Genomic DNA, 21,729 nt, shown 5'->3' with positions numbered 1-21,729 from the left:
AAATTCCACAGTAGATTGAACTGACAATGTTCCCTTTTCCTTCTGGAGCACTCCAAAGGGATGAGCTACTCCCTCGAATCAGCATTCAGTTTGATCTCTGAAATAATCTCTCCTTGATACCTAAAGCCTCAAGGCCAACAGCATAGTTAAACTCCTATCCTCCTCTTACCACAAGAATGTCTAGTGAAGTGAAAAAAATTAAGCCTCCTTCCCTGGCCTACCTACAGGCAGCTCGTGCACTACCAAGACAAACTGACACACATCTGAGGGCAACATTTTGGGCAGGCTGAGCTGCCCCTGCCTCCGGGCAGTGACCTGACAGAGCTCTGGGTGAGATGGATGCCCACAAGGCCAGGGGCTCCAGGACCTTGGGGAGCCGCTGCCTCAAGCTCCTGCCCCACAGCTCCATCATCTCCACATGCCTCAGCCCGGGCAGACCTTCTTCCTCAGCATCCTCACCCTGGGCACTGCTCACCCACAAAAAGCCTCTCCAAGACCCAGCCTCCACCACTTTGCTGTAAAAGGATCCTGTTACATGATGCCCTACCTCTCTATGCCTTTTATTCCCCCAGCATGGCCCTGAGACTTGCTGGACTTCTGGTCCAGACTTCACTTTTCTCTCCTCATCGGCTCCTTTCTGCAGAACTGCTGCCCTGTCCTCATCTTCTGTACCTTGATTATTCCAGCCCAAGTTTCCTGCCTTATGCTTGCCTGTAACTCTTGTTTGTTTCTTCCAAAGCGCTTCTGCAATGTGTTGAACTCATTTCAATTCTCACCCTGTTGCAGTCCCCTCTAGCTTGGAGACATCTGTAAATTTAAGCAGCATACTTACTACCTATTCCACTATCCAGGCTGACAACAAAAGTGGTGAGCAGAACCTACTGCCTGCCTCTTCCCTCTACAGTCTCCCTCGTCCTGTTAAGCTGAGGGTTTACAGGGGTGTTTCCCCACAGAGAGGTGGCGTTGCAGACAGCCCTGACTTCTGCAGGCCCTGCCACATCTCCCAGCGAGGTCAGTGGGTTTCAAAGGCAGCAATGTTCATCCTACACCTGCTGCCCAGAGCACTGCAGACCTTGCCAGGGGTGTGCTTTATTGTGTGGCAGCTCTGACCAGCTGGGCATTACACCACAAAGGAAAGAAGGAAAGAATAACAGCTCTGTGTGTTGCACCACTGCAAGTAAAATGTGTATTGTAAGAGAAATGAATGTTTACCTCCCCATTTATGTGAACCAATTAGCGATAAACGTCCCCAGGGCACAGAGAAGACTAACACAGATAACAAAGGATATGCCCCAAATAATGGAGGATTAGGAAGACGCACACAAAAGTAATAAAATACAAGCTACAGATGCCACTTGAGAAGATTGCGAAGTGGAGAAGAATAAGTAGCTGAAGGAGGAAAGCAAGCAGAGGTGACGAGAAGATTGCAGGAGCAGTAAAGATAAATGATGAGCACCCTTTTTGAGTGTATATGCTAGAGTTAAAAGAGTTCAGTGGAGAGACAGGAAGGTCTCCAGGAGAACAGAAGGGTAATTTATAAACAAAAGAGGCAGACAGGGCTTCTATACCCAAAAATAAGTCCATTTTTTTCCAGTTCTATCAGTTGCTCTAAGAAAAGATATTACCTTTCCCTACAGCCTTACCTCTTGACAATACCAAAATAGAAAGATATATTTGCCCTGGCACTCTGAAAGGACAATGGGAAATAGATGCCAGGAGCCGAGAGAGAAAGAATGAAAAAGGACCAGAGTTAGAGATTCTCAGGAATTACATTTTATCTCATGAAAAATGTCACCAAAAAGGAATAAAAATTGGTTCTTCTTTCTCAATAGCTCCATTTTCACCAGAATGTTTTTATCAAAAAATGAAATCTTTTCATCAAAAACCTCCAGGTCCCCAAACAAAACATATGTAGCTTTAAAGCAAACTCTAGTTTCCTATATGGGCCTTTTAGGGCTTTGTAGCATTACCGCAATACAAATCATAAAGAACGAGCATTTCAAGGCAATTTAATCTTTTTAGTAAAACCCCTCACCAGGCTTTTAATATTGATTTTTGCTGGCTTTTCAACAGAACCAGCAATAAAGGGAAGAGGAAGGCTGGAAGCTGCTGTGGCTCCGTGCAGACCGGGTGGGGAACGCTGGGGCAGTGTGGGCACAGGCAGCAACCCGTCCTGTCACGGGTGATGCTGGTGGCTGAGACTCGTGGTGGCAGCTCCAGGGAGAGGAGAAGAGGAGACAGACCTCCTAGGTGTGGGCATGAGAGTAACAGCAGGGATCGGTGCTGGTCTGTGTCAGGTTCACACCTCCATCAGCATCACCCTCTGCAGGACCCTCCTTTGACACCCCGGTGTCCCCATACTCCCCCTGGCCCCGGTCACCCACATCCCTTTCCTCCTGGCCACCACCTCTCCTGAGCAGCATCTCCTCTTCCTGGGCTCCCTGCCCCACCTGGCACCTCTGCTACCCAGCTCGTGCCAACAGAACAGAGCAAAAAGAGTAAACGTGGAGCCGGGAGGGAAGAGATGTTTTCATTTGGGGAAGTTTTGTTGCTGTTTTCGGTTTGCATGTCAGCAGAAACTCAAGGCTTGTCAGGAGGCTGCTCCCAATCCAGTAATTACTGGAGGTGCTTCTGACTCGGCCCCGTCTTGATCTTACACTGTGTGATCACTTTATTATTCAGTTTTATTTTATTATTCAGTTTGATTTGGCAGCTGCCTGAGAAACCTAAGGCTACTCGAGCTGTATATTTTAAGATCTTTAAAATCTGTTGATAGAAATTCTTTTAAAGTCTTCAGGCCTGAGTCAACATTGTTAATTCTGAAGCTCCGGCCCATCAGCTTGGCAGGGCGGCTCACACACGTGCACTCACACAGCTTGAGCAGGAGGCTCACTGGAGAAGCTGTGGCTTACAGCCAGCACGAGTCAGGGCAGCACCTGAGAGAAGGGTTCAACCACGTAGATAGTGCCAGATCTGGGCACTTCTAGGACAGAAAACACAATTCCTGATAGGAAATAAAAGGGAGAAAAAAAAAAAAGGAAGGAAAAAACCCCAAACATTTACTGCACATCTCCCTTCTGCTCTAGTGGGGCTACGGTGCTAATCTGCTGGCCCTGCAAGGCTTGCAGACTTTCTTGGTCCCATCAACCACTTTCCCTCTCCCCCTCTCCGTCAGACCAGGGGGAATTTTGGCCCCTTCTCCAGGCGGAGGCTGTCCCTCTGCAAGGATCTGAGGAAACCTCTCACCTCGCTTTTCTGGGTCCTTGGATCTCATCTCTTCAAGGGAAAGATTTGTGGATTGTTTAATGTTCAGGTTTGATTTCCCCCGTACTTTGATTTGAGATTACTCAGCCACCTCTCAGCCTTTTCTTGATCAAAACTAAGATCCAGCTTCCCCCCTCTGACTTCAAACAGTTTCATTCCTGCCTCCCTAACATCTATTTTCCTTCTGATTCCCTGAAGAATTTCTCTTCTGGGATCACCCCTGTTCACATTCTCTCACATGTTCAAAGTCCTTCAGATTCTTCTTTTATCCATGCTGCGCTCCCCTATCACAGACTCCTCTGATTCCACTTCTTCAAGGGCAGCACTGTGCATTTTCATCCACAGCTTTAGCAGGTTAGGGGAGCTGGATCCTCACTGCCACTCCGCGTTCACGCATTGGAGGGCCAAAGAGAGCCCAGGAGACAATTCAGCTGCTCCTGCAGAGGCCTGGCCAGGGATCTTGTGCTCAGAAACGGTGCAAAAAGGCCTTGTCCACACACAGCTTTGTTCCTGAATCATAGCAGGGGTTGGCATCCAGCTGGCTACTGGCAGCCCCAGCGCAGTGACCTCAGTCACTGCCCGCTGGTGGGTGCTGGAGGTCTCACCTTGGGCTCACTCTGTTAGAGGGCAGGAGGCAGAGGTGGAGCCCTCCTGAGAGCTCTCCCTTCTCTGCAGCTGCACCTGGCTGCCCAGACCCGCCTGTTGCCTCCGTTGTGTGACTGTGTTATCAGGCAGTTCCATTTAAGAGGTCTGGCAGAGGACTTGTAACCCTATCCCAACAATGAATCCATTGCCATTTTTGCTCCTGCTGGATGTTGTAGCCATTGCAAGCCACCTGGGTTAGGACTTCAGACAACCTGCAGTACCAAATCCTCCTTCCCTCTGGTGTTCCCATAGAAACAAGGGAACAGCTCTCCATCCTCCAAGGGACAGCAGAACTCCTCGATAGCCCAATGCAAACCAGGATCTCACCCAGGAGGAGAGACTAGCAGCAAGTCTTGTGGTTTGTCCGTGCCCCTACAGGCTGTGGTGAGAAATTGTGATAGCAAAGATTGACGTGGCTGCCCCAGGGAGAAGCTTTCCCTGCGGTCCCTCCCCATCCCTGCACTCCTGTTTCAGCTCCACCACTTCCATCCAACATTACAGGAAACAAGCCTGCACCAGTTTGTAGTCCAGAAGAGTTGTGTCAGCCCTGCTCGCACCTGCAGGAAAGGCAAGAAGCACATCCCAAACCTACAACACTGTCCCTGAGGAGCATCTTCCTTACAAAGCTCGTCTTCAAACTAGTCCCCTTCCAGATTTTAATACCCAGTGGATGCACATCATCTTATACCTTTGAAAATATTTATTATAGGTCCTTTCAAGATAAAGTAGTGCTCACAGACTGGTGTTAATATTCTGCTTTACATCAGTTTTCAGACATCCCCTTTCTCATCCTAGCGCTTGGGTACTTTCCAGTGGTGAATTAAGCATGGCTTCTTCCTCTTTTATGATAAAAAGGACTCCAAATATGTATCTAGTATGAGAACTCCCTGGCAGAACTATTCCTTTTCCCCCAGGTAGCTGGCGTATTAGCTGATCTGAAGCAGAGCTATAGGATTTTCTAGTCCATATATGTTTGTGTTTTTTTTTTTTCCCCCCCTCTATTGGGGAAGCACTGGAAGTATTTGGAAGAACAAAAAAGACAACTCAACCCGCTGTTACAGAACTAACAACTTCTAGGGCTGTGACCCCTCTTGGCAAATTGTTCCCTTTAGGAAGTACAAGAGAGTTGCCAGCCCAGCACCCTCCATCATTAACGCTGCCAGGCTTTACAGAGGGCTTTGAGCTCTCCCCTGAGCCTTGCTTACAAATAAGATGGCTCCGTGTTCAATAAGCACCTAATATAAAGACACCGATTTCCTTTTGTCTTTCTGTTGACTTTACCATAGCTTGGGTCAGACAACAGAGGATGCCTTCAGGCACCTAATGCAATCCCAATCAGCGAGGGCTGGATGTACACGTATCCTGGAACAATCCTGTCTGTCACTTTGGGCTCCTGGACACCTCCTAAGATCTGGGCCAAAGCGATTCATCCACAGAAGCCTACAGCCCAGCTGTGCCATTAATCCAGTTCTGCTAAGTTCTGGCCCAGCGCTCTCACCTCCAAGACCATTCCTTCCCCCAAGGCACAGAATCCAGAGAAAAGCCATTTAAAGGGTGAGGGCACAGTGGGAGAACAGCTTAGCAAGCATAATGGAGACTGGGGTAGCGTAAACTTCAAATAGCTTCAAAAATTATTACACTAACCGTGTGCAAATGTATAAATGCAGTCAGTCTGCACGCTGCCCACAGGTTTGCTATCACTGGTCGACTGGAGTCTAAGAGAAGTCAGCACTACAAGCCCTAATGCATTATACTTAGTTCTGCAGCAGGGCTCGACGTACTAATTACATGTAAGTTTTCCAAGATTTCTGCCGGGAGTATTTCACAGAACAGATAATTGTTCTTTGGGGGGGTTCAGCACTGGTTTATTTAATTATGCTGGAGTTTTCATCTATATTGTGAAAACACTAGCAGAAAGAAAACTGCCTTAGACAGATGTAGAGCATACGTAGGAAAAGTGAAGCAGAGAGACTTGAGGAGGAGGCACTGAAAATGTTTCTGGCTGCTGAAGACACTCAGGAGCTTGGCAGGGATGAAAAAAGAACAGATAACCAGCACTGGGCACCTCGACCTTCCAAACAGCACTGATGCTTCCTGGAACATTGCCCAGGTGGGGATATCAGCTGATAAACACCTGGCAGCAGCAAACAGATACTGTGTAAGCATCTTCTTCAGCAGGGAGCAACAGATTTTTAGCACTATGTGCCCCAAGAAATGCCTGGAAAGCTTTGCTAACATTCTGGTTCACACTCACCTTCCTCTCCTTCCTTATTCCTGCCAGTAAGAACTGGAACCAAAGAGATGTCCATTGTTTAAATTTCATCTAGTCCTGCGGACACCATTTTCTTCCTTCCTGGATTAAAAATACCCAGAGTGGAAGGAGAAAATGGCAAGCCACAACAGTTTACAACAGGAAAATAAACAGGACATCAGTCCCAAACCTTGATTCAGGGTTACCTACATCAAAACAACTGCCACATGGCAGGGATCTGAAGCTCCCGATTTCAGCAGCAGCTCTCACAGAGGGGAACTTCCCAAAATAGCATTCCTTTTACATTTCTACCATACAAAACATTTAATTTAAAGCTGCTTGTGGTCCTGTCATTCACCCAAACTACCCTTAGAAAGGTCTCATCTGATAAATATTCCACTTACAGTTACTTCCCAAAGAGTTTCAGAGTCGTCAAAGCATCTTAGTTCCACGTTCTCAGAATGAAACTTACAGACTTTTAACTTTCTGCTTTGAAATAACTTTTAAAAATATAGTCTTCATTTCACACTGGAAAAAAAAGAAGCAGTTTAAAGGATGTCAAAGGTAAGATAAAGCATTTAGGCTCACCTGAAAGAAAGGTTTCTGTTGATCTGACCTGAAAGAGATTTCTTTTCTTTGTTCACAAAATTCACAAATCAGAATTTTGGGAGGAAACCTGAAGCAGGCTGGGAAATCCTTTGAAATCACCTACTTCTCGTGAGCTGGGAAAAATATCCTAATTCTAGCTACGAGAGACTAAAGAAACATTTTGACAGGCAGCCTTTAGTCAAGGGTAACAGAAAGGATTGCTGCTGTCTCTTGCTGTTTCAGAAATAATCCACAAGAAACTGGTTGCTGCCAGTGAGGAACAGCTGTTCATTAAGAGACCCAGTCAAACTGACAGCATAAAAATGCTGCTTTCTGCCAAATTCAAGGGAAATACACCTCAGAAACACCTTTCATACCATGTAGGCAGTGTCTATGTTTCCAAATATCAATCTTTGTGCCAATTGCACCAAAAGCCTAAAGAAAAAGTAAATTTTTTTTTTGACTCCCACCAGTGTAAACTGAAGTCAGATTCAGGGCAATGCACTTCTCCCTTACAGATCACAAGGCAATCCCTTAAACAAATAGCAGCACAGCCTAATAAAACAGAGCACTAATAATCAGGAATAAACTACTCATTAAAAATAATAATACTGCTAGGGCTAAAGGAAAATGAAAACCTATTTTTTGCATAATTCTGCTTGCCCTGATTATTCCATACAGAGCGCTGGGGGAGCTTCAAGGCTGCAGGGACAGCCCAGGGCACTGAGCTGGGAAGGCAACAAGCACCCCGTGCTCAAACCCAGCTCACCCACATCCCAGTTAGGCACCCACCCTTCACCCAAAAGCTGTCCCCAGGCCTCACCTGCTTTTTGCTTTTAATTAGCCCGTTCAGCTAAAGCCAGCTGAACTCATTTGTTTTCTAGATACTGAAATTTTGCCTCCACCCACCCTTCTCTTTTCTTAGTTGTACTCATTGCTTTGGATAAAGTTTTTCCTAAAAATACCATGTTTCAAATGAGTGTGGTGTTCTTTATTTAAGGGTTAATGAAAAATGTAACCTCCCATTTCCAAGAACTGGTGCTGTATTAGCATAACGAAAACAAAGCACGTGTGAATATTTGTAATCCTGGGTGCACTGACAATGCACTCAAGGCCACGCACCTGCCAAACCTAAATGAGTTTCAATTGACCTATTTCTCAAGGTTTGACTGAGCAGCAGCTGGAGGCTGGGGAAGCATGAGCTTCAGGATTTGGCTCTGAACACAGTGTTCTTGAAACATGGTAGGCTTTTCAAGTCATCCCACAACCAAAAATTGGGCTAGATCTTTCCTGACAGCCCTGTTTCCATATAGCTGCATTAATGGGGATTTACTTTTCAAGAGATCTAAGGAGGCCCTTCGTAACTCTGATCCTTTGCGTGCACACACGGTGGTTATCAAGGTGTTTCCCAGCGATACGACAGGAAGGCAGAGCAGCATTTCAGAGCAGCGGTTTGCATACCATGACGCAAGTACATGCATCTCACTTGCACAACTGAGGTGAGACAAGCAGGCTTCACTCCCAGATTACTAGATTTCTAAGCTGACAAAAGCCTCCATCGACCTATGGGTTCTCCACCCAGCCACGTGGGCTGCTCTCCAGCAGGATGCAGAGAGCGTTAAGAAGCCAAGAAAAGAGAATAAAATAGCTTAGGGCACGAAGTTAGACCACTGTGCCCAAAGCAAACAGCAAAGAGTGACACGAAGTAGAATATTTAACCTAAAAAAGTAGAATATTTAGACTACTAAACTCAGCAGGAGTTTTGCTTTTGAATTCAGATGAGCTCTCAGCAGGAATTTAACCAGGACACCAGTCCTGACACTGAACTATAAAATAAATGATGTTTTAGTTTGCTGGCACGTGGGAAAATGGGGACAGCTTTCCATTTGGTATCAAACTGAAATAATGTGTGGGTTCTTTCTGAAATATTGGACAAATATTTTATAAAATCGAGTTTTAAAAAAATACATAGCATTTGGATTTTTTTTTTGGCTATAAGCAAAATACCATTTTTTACCTGGAGCTCTTACCCTTTTCTTAGCTTTTAAAAACAACAGGAAATCTGAAACAAAAGCAGTTTTTAAGAGAACTGAATTATCAGAATAAATATTGAAATGCACTTTGTTTTTAACTTATTTCTCCTCCTCACTCTCCCTGTACTGCCCCCCTAAAGAAACACTTTTGTTAAGTGTTTGGCTATTTCTGGCTCTGATTAATGCATTCTCCCTGGAAGGCGATGGACAGAAGTTGGCTCCCCAGCCACTGGGGCAGCCCCTTCCTAACGCCTCACAGTGCACAGGGTACATCCAGAAGATGTCCACAAGAGTGGCTTTCTGCAGCACCCAAAGCAGGTTTGGCTTGATGCTGCTTGCTTACCCAGGCTGGCAACATCCCAGCACACAGAGAAAACCACAGGAGGCTTCCAGGTTCCCCTTTCTGCCTGTTTGCAGCTTGGTTTGCCTCCGTCCTGTTTGCACAGAGCCCTCGCAGTCTCTCTCTGCAGACACAACTTACTGACTAGATCGGCTGCTTCCAAGACAAGTACAAAACATATTTTAACTGCTGTACCATAACTCCCGGCTTTTAATTAGAAAGTGTGCTAAATACTCCCGTCCTTGGGGACTCTCACTGAACCAGTCAGGTTTCTGATCATGGAAGTTTCGCCTTAATGAGACTTTTAGTTTGACTTACAAAAGCTCTTACATTTACACAGCAAGGCTTTTAACTTCAAAGTCCTTGAGAATTGTTGCTGTGCATCTGCCTTGTCTGGGGCCCTAATTCACAGTTCTGGTCTCTGCTTATTATATAGGGAATGTTTTGTTTAGTGTTTATAGATATATATTTACAGCATTTAGGGATATTAGAGCTTAAACCAAGCTCCATTACTATAAACACTGATCAAAGAGCTAGTTAAGTGAAGCTGAAGCACTAGAGGAAAATATCTCTGCAGTAATGAAGGGAAAAGGCAACTGGGAGGAGAGGGAAGCTGCATGCCTGGCTATGCCACTTGCAAACCCTCCAGCTCCTCTCCCTGCCCTCCCTTCCTGCCCGCCTGCACGTCGCCTGTCCCAAACGCATTTGCAGAGCAGGAACAGCCCCTCTGCTCCTGCAAACAGCATCAGCGGTGCACTTGCCTGGCACTGTCCGTGCTCAGGTGCACTCACAGTTCTTCAAACTCCAGGAAGCCAGCAAGAGGCAGCACTGAAGTTTCAGTTTTTATTATACTTCCTAGCTTCATTTTTTCCTCTGGGGAACAGAAAAGGAAATTGTTTTGGTGACCAGTTAAGTCCGTGTAGATCCGTAAATACGCTTCCATTGTGTTTGTCTGATGCTGCTGTGAATTCTTGTCTGCAGTCACACTAATGCCCTTGTCAGTCACGCGTCACATCCATCTCCTCATCCATTTTCCTTTTAAACCCTGTCACTTCAGGAAAACCACAGAAATGCGTTGCAGCTTGAACACGATCTAGTTTTGGACAGTTCACTTTCTGGTTTTGTAAGGGATTTGGAGTGCAGATGCTCAGTTACCGCAACGCGAGGGTTTAATACAGAAGTACCACAGCCCTGCAGCACCCGCACACCTCTGCACACCCACTGGCCCCCTTCCCTGCCATCCCATCGATGTTTGTGCCCCCTGACAGCTCAGCTCAGACAGCCTGACACACGCTGGTCTGTGTTAGAGCATGGGCACGACCTGCATTGAATAGCTCAAGACGAGAAAACAGCAATTTTGGTACAGGTATGGGGGAGACATGGCAAACGAAGATGGGGAGGGCAATTCTTGACTCCTAGGTTTGTTTGTGCAGTTCATAAAACTCCCAAGCTGAAGTTAAATTCTTGTGCTATTGCCTGTCCCTACAGATACATTTCCTCCATGGGGCCTTACATCCCATTTTCACTTCTGAAAAGCTGTGTTCCTCCCCACAGACAACACAATGCCTGACAAAGCTACATTCTTCATAGGAAGTACTCACTTTCCCAGAAAAAAAAGACCTTGCATCTTATTAAACAAATGTAAAGCATTCTTCCATTTTGTTGATTTTTGTCAAAAGCACAACCTCACTCTGGCAAATCATCCTCTGCTCCATTCTGCACAATTTCTTTTTAGCTGTAATTTAGCACCCTGAACTGAACTTGGTCTCCTTTGAAAAGCTGGCCTCAGGGCAACCTGAAAACCCACCCTGGAGGACTTTTGGAGAAGCAACAGGCTCAAGAGGTGGCCGTGGAGGACATGCTGGGAGGCAGCACTTCCCCAGGTGTTTGCCGTGCACCCTGAATGGGTACAAACAGGTACAAACTTAGAGGTGTGGGGAAATAAATAAAGGCTCGTGGACACCCTGAGCAGACTTGGCCCCACAGAAAAGTGGGGTGATTAATGGGGGTGCAGAACCACCCCCCCTTTGCTGACGCTCACAGCAAAGACCCACTTGCTCCTTGCAAAGCAGCCGCTGGGGCTTCAGCCACTCTGCCCAATCTTCCCTTAGCCATAAACTGGAGAAAACAACATGCTCATCCTGGAAGCAAGAACCCTCCAGCGAGGAGGAATAAGCAATGTTTGGTGCATTCATAATATAGATATTATCTGGCAAACTAGTTAAACAAATTGTTTCCTTTCAGGATCCTAGTGATGTGCGTGGTTGGCAAGTATCCCTCCCTGCTGCTCGGCCACCTGCTTTCCCTACTGCTGAGCTCGCTCCATCCCAGCCCCGCTGCCTGCTGCTCTGCCTGCAGCCCTGCAGGAGGCTGCCTTTGCTGCAGCCAGCGCTGCCGTGCCCGCTGGCCTTGCTGTGTGTCCGTGGGCAGGGTGTGCATCGTGCAGGTTGGGGCATCTTCCAGTGATGGCATTATGGGCTGGGCAGCACTCGCTGCCTCCCAGCAGAGCCCTGCTCGTAGGCATCGCCCCAGACTGGTCAGTGCTGGTGGGATGTTAGGTGCTACTGCTCACCTTGTGCCAGAGACACGATTATCCCAAGACCTTTGTTAAACAAGACACCATGGGCCCTACCCTATGCACAGCAAGACTGAACCACGCAGGACCGACAGGCACAGGGTCTGCGGCTGCCGACAGGGGAGAAGTCCCCCTGGCTTGTGGTCGGTGGCTAAATTAAATCTTCCACACGACAAAACTTTCTCACCAAGTGCATCTTTGTCCCCCTCCTGTGGCTGGATCAGATCATACACGTGGTGGAATGGTGGCTGGGGTTGGAGGACCCTCTGCAGTGAAGGCACCAAGGATTTTCCACTGAAACTACGGGACTGAGGGATGCTCCTGCGCTGTCCTGGCTTTCCTCTTCAAAGAGCAAAGACCTGAAGAACTGGAGTGGGTTATTTCTGCTGCAGAAAGAAAAGTCGTCCTTCCCCAAAGACTGTCGTCAGCCTCTTTGACGCTCTCAGTCCTGGTTTCTCTGCAGGGACAACCAAGGAGCCCAGCCCGCCCTGGCTGTGCAGGCTGCTGCACAGGACTGGCAACAAACACAGTCTCTTTGCTGCATGCTTATTACACCGCTCTAAAATAATCCCTCTGCCATCTCTCGAAAGGAGATTACCCTTGAAAATGAAGTTGGAGCTGGCTGCCTGTGGAAATGATTCCAGCCACATTAGGAAATCCTTTTAAAGTGTCTCCGGAGTTTGGGGAAATAAATAAATAAATGGGCCACCGTGTGGTATCTTCTCGGGGTTCTCAGCGTTCCCCCGGTGCAGCCGTCACATGAATTTGTAAGCGGATGGGAGCAGAGACGTCCCAGGAGGATTTATCCTGACCCTGCTGCTGCCCTGCCTGACCCACCTTTGGCCTCTCGAAAGATTCTGGCAGCCAGCGCTGGAAAAGCAGCCTTTTATGTTCTTACTTTCCCCCCTCTTTTATTAATTTGCAGTCACAACCGCTGCTATTTGATCCATGCGGACAGAAATGTCCGGCTTCGTTCCTCAGCCTGTTTGCAGCTGATCGGACCAGAAGGCAAGGCGCACACACACACAAGCTCTGCAGACCTCTGGGCAAGGCACAGCACTTGAAGTTTAACAACCAGCAGCCTTAGGATGTTTTGTACCTTTTGCAAATGCTTTTTTTTTCTTTTTTTTTTTGCAGTTTCTGTGTCATTCTCACTGAGCCTCACTTCCTGAAGGGTTTTATTATACAAGGTTTTGTCACAAGAAGTCTGTGTAAGGACAGGGAATTAAACCCATGTCTCCCAAATCCAGATCAGTGCCACAACCTTTGGCTCATCCTCTCGCCTCACTTGTCTAGCAAAGGGCACTGCACAAAGGTGTGCACGAATACATCATACCCTAAGGTCACGAGCGTCAGATGAAAAGGATGAATACACACAAGCCCATGTCCTAGAAATCTGCTCCATACCCTCCACAGGTTTGCAAATAGCACAACTTAGCAGCAGAAATTAAATCCGCAGCCTCCCAGCTGCGTGCTGCTGCTGCTGCTATTGCACGAACCGAGGGTAACACATCGGGACCCTGCAGAGCCCAGCAGGTTTCGGCAGCCTGGGAGCTGCTTTCACATGGGGCCGTTCCCCCTCCAGCTCTCCGGTAGCCCCTTGATGCAGGAGGGCCGGATCCAGGCTCTCCAACTTGCTGAGGAAACGAAGCATGTGCTGGGCAGTAATTCCTACTGGAATTAAATCTGGAAAGGCAGCTGTTACCCCCGTTGGGCAGCAGTGCTGTGCGCTGTCTCTTGCTCTTTTTCACCCCTGCTCCTTCCTCACTTAACCTCTCCCTTCCACGACCCCAAACTCCATCTTAAACAGACACATCCCTGCTATACAAGGCAGGCGATTCTGTGTGACGCAGATAAAACCCAGGTCCTTTTCCACCCAGAGGAAATCCCTAAGTAGAGATAAACCCTTGGGATGCTAATCTGAATCCCAGCTCAGATTTTAACAACAATTGTTGGCAGGATAACAGGCCCAGCCCAGCCTCGCAGGGCAGCTTGCTGCTGGCTCGGCTTCTGCCTCTCCTCCTGCCAGGAAGCTTCCCCCAGCTCTGCTTCAAGGACTTGTTCCTCATCCTCAGTTTATAAATGGATGTTGCCATTGAAACGTCCTTCTCTCGGGATGTCTCAGCACTGAGCAGGCAGCATGGGCATCAGTCGGTGTGGGGCAGACCTGGGTGGGCAGCGCTGAGTCCGTGCAAGCCCCCAGCCTGCAGGGAGCAGCTGGAAGAGGCAGGATTCCTGTCCCAGGACCAGGGGGCTTCAGGATCTTTTGGGTAGTGGCCGCTTTGGGATTTTGTTGATGCAGATCCGTGTGTGTGAGGTTGATCTCCCTGCCGTGACTTTGCCAGCTCACAGCTTCTGGTGTTATTGTCGGAGCGGGGTGAGCCCTGGGGGGGACGGGGGATGAAGGGCTGAGGGGAGACCAGAGGGAGGTCATGGGAAGAAAAAGGCTCAAGGAATGCCAACAGCCCACGGGCTCCTTCTAAAAAGCTGTGGCTCTGACAGCAGAGCTTGTTGGAAGACCAGCCCTGACAGGACTGCATGGAGAGGAATGAGAAGCAGAAACCTCTGACAAAGCAATGCCGGAGGAGTCCTGAGAGAACTGGCAGGGTTTCCAAAGGGCCTCGGCATTTGCCTGATTCTCTCCCACCTGCGATCGATGGCATTTTACCGCTGCCTCCAGCAGGAGCTGCAGCACAGAGGGTGAAGGCAGAGCTCGTGCTGCTCCCACCCCACGTCGTGCAGCCCCACGTCCTCGGTGGCCACAGCCATCTCCCCTGGAGCTGCCAGCAGTGTGGTGCACCTGAAATGCTGTCCCTGGCCTGCACGGTCACAGTCCTTCATGCTGGGAAGCAACCTCTGCATCGCTCTTCATTGCTGGATCAATACTTCTCCTGCATGCAGAACAGGAGCTCAAATGCCCTCGCTTACAGCACTGCCACTCCTCTCTTCCCACCTTGTCTGCTTTGGAAGATCATTTCCAAGCTAGGCGCTGTGCAATAGATTTATTTTTTTTTTCTTCAAAATGCATTCACCGTCTGTTTGTGAGCATGCTACCTCCAGAATCCTTCCTTCAGCATCCCTGCAGCATGCCCTGTGCCTAGTGCTGGTGTTTGGTATCAGCAGCAATGCAACCCAACAAAGCAACCCCAAACCATATTTGCTGTTCAAGATGGCTGTGGTGCTCAACACCACATTGCTCAACATACGGCCCTGGGGAGGAGCATTTGGGTTGCTTAGCAGAAGCCTGGGGCTTGTGAATGCAAGCACAGTTGAACATTAAGGTCATCAGAGAGGTGCGGTTCCTGTTCACCTCCTCCTGCTCTGAAGCCCTGAGCATGAGATGAGGGTTTGCCCTCCTGAGACACAGTTGACACCAAACTGCCCCTTGCTGTCACTGCTGCCCTGAGAAATCCAAAATTTCTATGCACAGAGTTGGGTAGTGAACAAATGTAGAGCCCTGGTCTACAGGGGAATTTGGGGGTCCTCAGCCTGGAACGTAACTCCGTATGGCTCCTTAGCATGTTGAGTGATTTCTCCTGAGCGTTTTGGAAAAGTCTGGCTTGAGGAATGCAGGGAAACCAGGTATACTGAGATGTGCAGCTTCATCTGTGCTCCGTGGGTTTGCTTTTCTCTTCTAGGGCTGACCTGGCCCATGACAGCCCCAAGACTGCAGCGCTGAGGTTTCTCAGTTCCTCCTGCTCCTGGGGAGATGTTCAGGATGCCCCATCCCGTGCCATGGGAAGATCTACTGACTGCAGTGAGCCAAGGGTCAGGATCGGAGCTCAGCCCCCAGAAGACAGATTTCAGTTCAGCAGAGAGCACTTGGGTTTTCTGCGTTGTGAGCAGTTCATCAGGGCTTGCCTTCGAGGGCAGCAGGCAACTGCTATTGGTGTCTCTTTAAAAAAGACATCAGCATCATTCAGAAAACTTAAGTTTCATTTAGCCTAGTTAAAACTACTCTCTGTTGCAATCACTTAAAACGAAGGGGTTCATCAGGAGTTTAATTCTCCAGGTCGCTACATCACATTATCTGGGAATGGGAACAAGCCAGTAGGTTTTTGTTTAAACACCAAAAGAGTGTCAGAGAACATTAAGCAATTGTTTTGTGAATTCCTACAGAGGAAAGAGCTCACGGATGCAAGTGTCAGCTGGGCTGATGCTGTTTGCTGCTACCACAAATGAACAGTGGCACCTTTCGTGCCCTGAACTTGCCACAGTCAAGAGCAAACTGCTACAGCTGTGATGGGGCATTCTCGTGTGCCGCCACGCTGCAGACTGTAGAACATAAAAGCAAGATGATTCGAGGGTAGTGCAGCTATAAGCATTACCCATGTTTTGGCTATTTTTCAGCTGCAGCATGAGAGGATTCCCGAGGCTGCAGTAATCAGGTGGTGAGCAGCAGAGGTGGTAATGAACCACGACCATGGAGCTGACAGTCACTGAAGCAGGGAAACTTCTACAACCAGTGTGAAATGTCCACGCTGGTGTAGTGCCAAGTGGTTGTTTCCACCACACAGCACAGCAGACCCAGAGCATACATGAGTTTCTTTGCTGAACAAGCTTACCTCTTTCCTTCAGCTACCACGAAATGCAGACACCACCACTCATGCCTGTCTTCAATACCACGTGCCGCCATGACCTTCCCATTTCAGAAAAGGGGATAATAGAACCAGAAAAGACACCAAGAAAGGCTACAAGGATGATCTAAGATACAGACGTGCGGCTCCGCCACATCACAGGAAAGCTGCAGCACAGCCAGACCTGCAGTGCCACTGGGGCAGAGCCGAGGCATTTTTCAGTCTGTCACGTTGCATTCCATTCAGAGAATAACATGGGGAATTTCGGATTTTAATTTGTCACTTTACATGTAAATTAAATGTTGTATATTGTCACAAGTGAATTCAGCCAGATTTACAATAATGGAAATCCGCTGCTTGGATTTCTAAACAAAAATTCCCTGTGTTGCTTGTGCTTCCCTGCATGAGTTGTTTCCTTTCAGCTTTTCTATGTTCTCTTCTTGAGGCTGCCTCAAAGAGTTTGCGGGGAGAAAGAAGGACTGAGAAAAAACCAACAATGAGAAATAATTGTTAGGATTACTCAGCAGGATGACTGGACGACATTTTGTCCGTGTTTTCCATGGGTAGAACTATTGCAGTGCTTAAAATTAAGCACATGCTTAAGTGTTTTGTTGACGTGAAGCCAGAATACTCTAACGTGTATCTGATTAGTCCCTCCTGACCTGGTCCAAAGCCCATTAGAGCGGTTAGAAAACTTCCTAATGCCTCAGTGTGATAAAGTGCCCCAAGCATCAGTAACGCACAGCTGAGATCGCTCGGTGCAACCACAGCCCCTCCCCAGCAAGCAGACTGATTGCATTCCGTCCCCTGGAAACCAGGAGATGAAAAGTTAAGTATGTTGACATTTTCTTTCAAGAGCAAAGGAACTGGAAAAATAAAGCAACCATCAGGAAATGATGCCTGTCAGGAACCTAGGAAGACAATATCCCTCCCTCGCTTTTCCTCTGTGTCTCAGGGTTTCATTATTATGACGTGGGCTACAAGCCACTTGGAAAGCTTGGCATATAAAGCTGCTGTGAATTACAATGCACGGAGATTGACTGGGTTGTAACCTGTAATGTATTACTTATTTTTTATTTTAATTGCAAGCAGTCTCTGAAACATTATAGAGCATATAGCGCTAGACACAGCAGAAGTAATTAAAATGAGAGGGCCACATGCAGTCGGCAGTAAAACACCAAATGTAGGCAGCTTAGGAAAAATGTCATTGATTCAGCATCAGAGAGGCCGGGAGGGAAAGAGGCGGGATTGCAATTGTCAGCAGCAGATCCCGCTCAGAACGCAGCAGCGAGTGCCACGACTGCTTACAGCAGAGCGGGACATGCTGCAGAGCTGCCAGGTCTCAGACAGGGACAGGGACAGGGACATCAGCTCCTCGAGCTGGCTTCAAGGAAAGAAGCCGAGCCCGAGCGGGCTGCTCTTCTCCCACCTCTGCATGGAGAATCTGGGTCACGGTTTCTCCCGTAGGAAGAATGAAAGGCTTTAACACCATATTAAAAATAGTAATAATTAACTAAGGGAGGTAGAAAAGAAATCCATGGCTGTTCATCCAAGGTGGCTGTGAGGCCATACAGCTGCAAGCCAAGGCAAAGGAAGACCAGAGCACCCATTTACAGGGAGCAGTGAGCCTCTGTTCGGCTTGCTTGTCCAGCATCTCCTCTGGGACAGACCCGGTGTACAAACAACTCGGAAGCGCCTGCACTTCTGCACTCCTGCATACCCGAACTGGGTGTCACCCTGATTCATGTTAAATGGCATCCACTGTTGTGAATGTAATTGGCTACAGCAAAGGTTAATGATCATTTCTACCTTTAAATAGTTTATGAAGATGTTTGATGCCTTCTAACAAGGCAGCTATTGGAACTTGCTGCTTTCTCCACTGGCTTGCATATCATTGATCTTTTTTCTTGAAATGATTATCCCCAGGCAACCTATAAATCTCACTTACTCTGGCTCAAAAATGCTGGACAATATAATGAACTGTTATGAGGGCAAAGACAGTGGATGGGGTCACCTCTTATGAGCTAGCGGCGTATGTACTCAGGCTGCGTGCTGGTGCCTGCACGACTTTATGTGCATCTCAGAGAGGGAAAGAAGGAAACAGAAACCTTAAAGCAGATTTTGTAATTAAAGAGCAGACATTAGTTCCAAGTAAATCACCATACGACGGCATTTCATGCTGCTGCATATAATGGGTGTGGTAGCAATCTGGGGTATAACAACAAGTCCCGTTATTTAACTCAAAAAATCTCACAAAAGTATCTGCAAGGGCAATTCCTTTTGTGTTACTTCACTTACAATGAGCATCCTACAGGCCCTTACCAGAGCCCGAGAACTGGACTTGTACAAATTAAAAGCTGTGAATGCCCAGAGTAGTCCAAACTCTCACCAAAGCCCAAAGTCACAGCGCAAAAAAATTTTGACAATTTTACACTGTAGGGTTTTGGTGGTTACAAGAGTTTGATGAGTTTCTGCTTCCAGTCACTGAATATCTTCACTTTTTTTTTTTTTTTTTTTTCCTGAGCAGAAAAGCTCTCTGCAGTGCCACAACCTGCGGCGAGCCCTGTGCAGCGCTTCCGTGGCCGTGCTGCATCCTCAGACCAACGCTAGCGAAGGAGCAGCACTGGAGAGCTCTTCCTCCTGGCAACACCTGGCCATGATACGACATAGTTAATCAGGAGTGATGTTTGCCCACACCATTATTTTTAATGGGTCCAAAAAGAAAAAATACTGTCAGTTCTTAAACCCCAGACAGTGAACACAAACATAAATCTCCCTAGGCAAACCAGGGTAAAATCCTGATGCACTTTACAAGCTGTAAACTCGGCTTTTATTAGCCATTTATGGGCCACTTTTCACAACGCAGCTTTAATATTAAACAATAAAGCTCATGATACACTTACAAAGGAAAGCAGGCTCTAATTTACTCCTGAATTGGAAGTGTGGCATCTCCTGACTACATGAAATCAAAAGAAATAAGGTAATTCAGTTTAGGCTGCATATTTTTCATGCTTGGTGCCCCACATTGTGCATAATGTGCAGTAAGACAGAGAAGAAAAGGTTTGGAAGCCACTGGAAACCACTGTAATGAAATTTTGGAAAGCGTTGAGCAGCCCTGTTACGCACATCAGTATGCACTGAGACTTCAAGAAAATACATCCTTACGGTTATTGGTATTTATCCTTTATAATCTGAGACATCAGACATCTCGTGTAAGATAAGGCCTGACTGCATGCAAAATGCATGCAGTTTATATGCAAAACAGGAGTAATTTCTTATTCTGAGCCCAGAGTCAGAATAGGAGAGGAAAGGACTGCTAATCCCAGCTACAAATGGAAAACAGGCTCAGGGGGTGAAGTGATTTGGCCATGATTACACAAGGGCTCAGCGACAGAACCAGAAGCAGGGCAAACATCAGCATCACATCCCCAGAAAGCCTGTGCAGAACACGTGCTGTCCCTCGGTGGTGTGGATGCGACGGTCGCTGGGTGCCTCTGAAGGATTTCAACAGCCAGCTCCAGGGTGGGGAGCACTGGATCTGGTCATGCGCCACCCAAATCACAACTGCCCAGGCTTTCTGGTACAATAGCAAGGATACGTAATTCCACCGTGCCTGCCGTGTGCTGCTTTATCCCTTCACAGGCTCTGATCTGCTCGAGCATGGCTTCAAGAAGGCCAAAGCGAAACCCAGCTGCTCTGTTCCTTCATCTCAGCTGGCAGCCACACGGCCATACATGCGTTTGGCCGGTCTTCCAACCCAAACCACATCAGGCTAGGGAGCAAAGCTTAGGGTTTGTAAAAAAAATCCTAAACCAGATGGGCCAAGTCTCCCTGCATCTGGTGTTTGCTCAGTTAACCAAAGCAGAGGGACTGAGACTGGCAACTGCTGAAACAAAACCAAGCTCCAAGGCGAGCGCGCCCATCCCACTGCTGCGGGAAAGATTGTGCCAGGATTACCCCAAAACACGGAGCAGCTTTCAGCGTGCACAGGGGCTGCTTCGGTAGCACACAGGATATTTGATGTGTTGGGATGACTGCCCTACAGGGCACTCCCCATGGGGTCCCGCAAGCCCAAAGCCCGGGTCTGCAAAGTCCCACACATGGGTAGGAGCTGCAGGAGCTGCAGTGCTCCCTCCAGCCACACTGACCCGCTCTCCCCAAGGTGTTGCAGAGGGTTTCTTGGGTTTCTGACCCAAGTCACCTCGGAGGGGCCGGGAGTTGATGCTGTACATGGACCGTGGCAGAAAACTGCCCAGCAAGCTCCACATCCACTGACCTGCACCAAAACCCAGGTCAAGATCACAGTTTTGCCTGTGGACTCATTTCATACCATCAACTAATCATTCTAATACCAATTACTATGCAAACTCCAGTGATTTGGTAAGGAAAGTTTTCTGCCAGAAAGTCTACAAACACCCAGGCAGCTCTGGAAGGGAGGACTCAAACCAGGTAAGGCCCCAGCTTCCTGCGGCGACGCGCACACATGTCCAAAAAGTGTTCATGTACCACCCTGCACAGGCTGCAGGAACAGCAGTCAAGTTTTAAGATGAGGGGAAATGGCCTCAAGTTGCACCAGGGGAGGTTTAGGTCAGATATTAAGAGAAATTTCTATACCAAAAGGGTTGTGCAGCACTGGAGCAGGCTGCCCAGGGACATGGCTGAGCCACCATCCCTGGAGGTCCTCAAGGAACGTGTAGGTGTAGCATGGCTTAGTGGGGGACTTGTCAGTACAAGCTTAAAGGTTGGACTGGAGGATCTTAGAGGCCTTTTCCTACCTGAATGATTCTGTGATTCTAGTTGGGCTGAATTACAGTACATGTATCTGAGCCGCTTGTGCCCGCGGTGCCTCCAACACCCTCCAACTTCCTACATTGCTGGCCGTGCCCAGGCTGGGCTACCCACCTCACACGGAAAAGTCTCTTGATGCCTTAGTGCTTGTTTACCTCGAGCCCCCTGCAGCTGTGATTCCTGATCCAAAGCCAGGCAGCTGGCACAAACCCATCCATCAGCTGAGCACCGCTCACCTTACCAGGAGCAGCGGGATCTGCCAACACGCTGCACGTGTGCCCGCAGTGCCTACTGCCGGCATTCCTCCCCGGCCACCTAAATGAACACTCCAGAATATTCAACACAACGCGTTCATCTTAGTTTTTCCTGCTGGTTATTGGCTATAATCAAGCCTCAGTGGCTGTATCAGGCCCGACAGCCACGCTTGCTGCAGTCAGTGGTGCAGCGCACGCGGCTCCGTCCCGTTCGCGTGGTGCCACAGCCGTGCCATGGAGCTGTGACCGCACACCCGGGAGGTTTTTGTGTTGTCTTTGATGGCCAGAGAACACAGGCTGCAGTTTTCTCAACGGAGTGAGCGTGGCGAGCAGCTTGTTTTACATGGATTAAACAATTATTGACACTGTCACAGAAAAGGGCTTTTGGACTGCGTCTGCTACAAGAATAATAGA

The 21,729-nt window shown here is 48.1% G+C and overlaps 2 long non-coding RNA genes across 4 annotated transcripts in view; both read right to left on the bottom strand.

The window, feature by feature from the left end:
* LOC137842202 (uncharacterized) overlaps positions 1 to 21,729 on the bottom strand; it is a 131,074-nt gene that overhangs the window by 39,422 nt on the left and 69,923 nt on the right. The window contains exon 3 of one of the 3 annotated variants that reach the window (XR_011088954.1): positions 13,772 to 16,752. The exons of 1 other annotated variant lie outside the window; for it this stretch is intronic. This is a non-coding gene — a long non-coding RNA (uncharacterized lncRNA). Of the gene's footprint in view, positions 1 to 13,771; positions 16,753 to 18,520; positions 18,924 to 21,729 lie in introns of those variants that run through there. One more of the 3 variants, XR_011088955.1, reaches the window with a different exon arrangement.
* Positions 2,087 to 7,540, bottom strand: LOC137842279 (uncharacterized). Its single transcript, XR_011088996.1, has 2 exons — positions 6,749 to 7,540; positions 2,087 to 6,043 (listed from the first exon to the last, which is right to left on the bottom strand). It is a non-coding gene; the product is annotated as an uncharacterized lncRNA (long non-coding RNA).

Source organism: Anas acuta, chromosome 19 (assembly GCF_963932015.1).
Source record: "Anas acuta chromosome 19, bAnaAcu1.1, whole genome shotgun sequence".
NCBI classification, from domain to species: Eukaryota; Metazoa; Chordata; class Aves; order Anseriformes; family Anatidae; genus Anas; species Anas acuta.
This window is presented reverse-complemented; position numbering and strand designations above follow the sequence as displayed.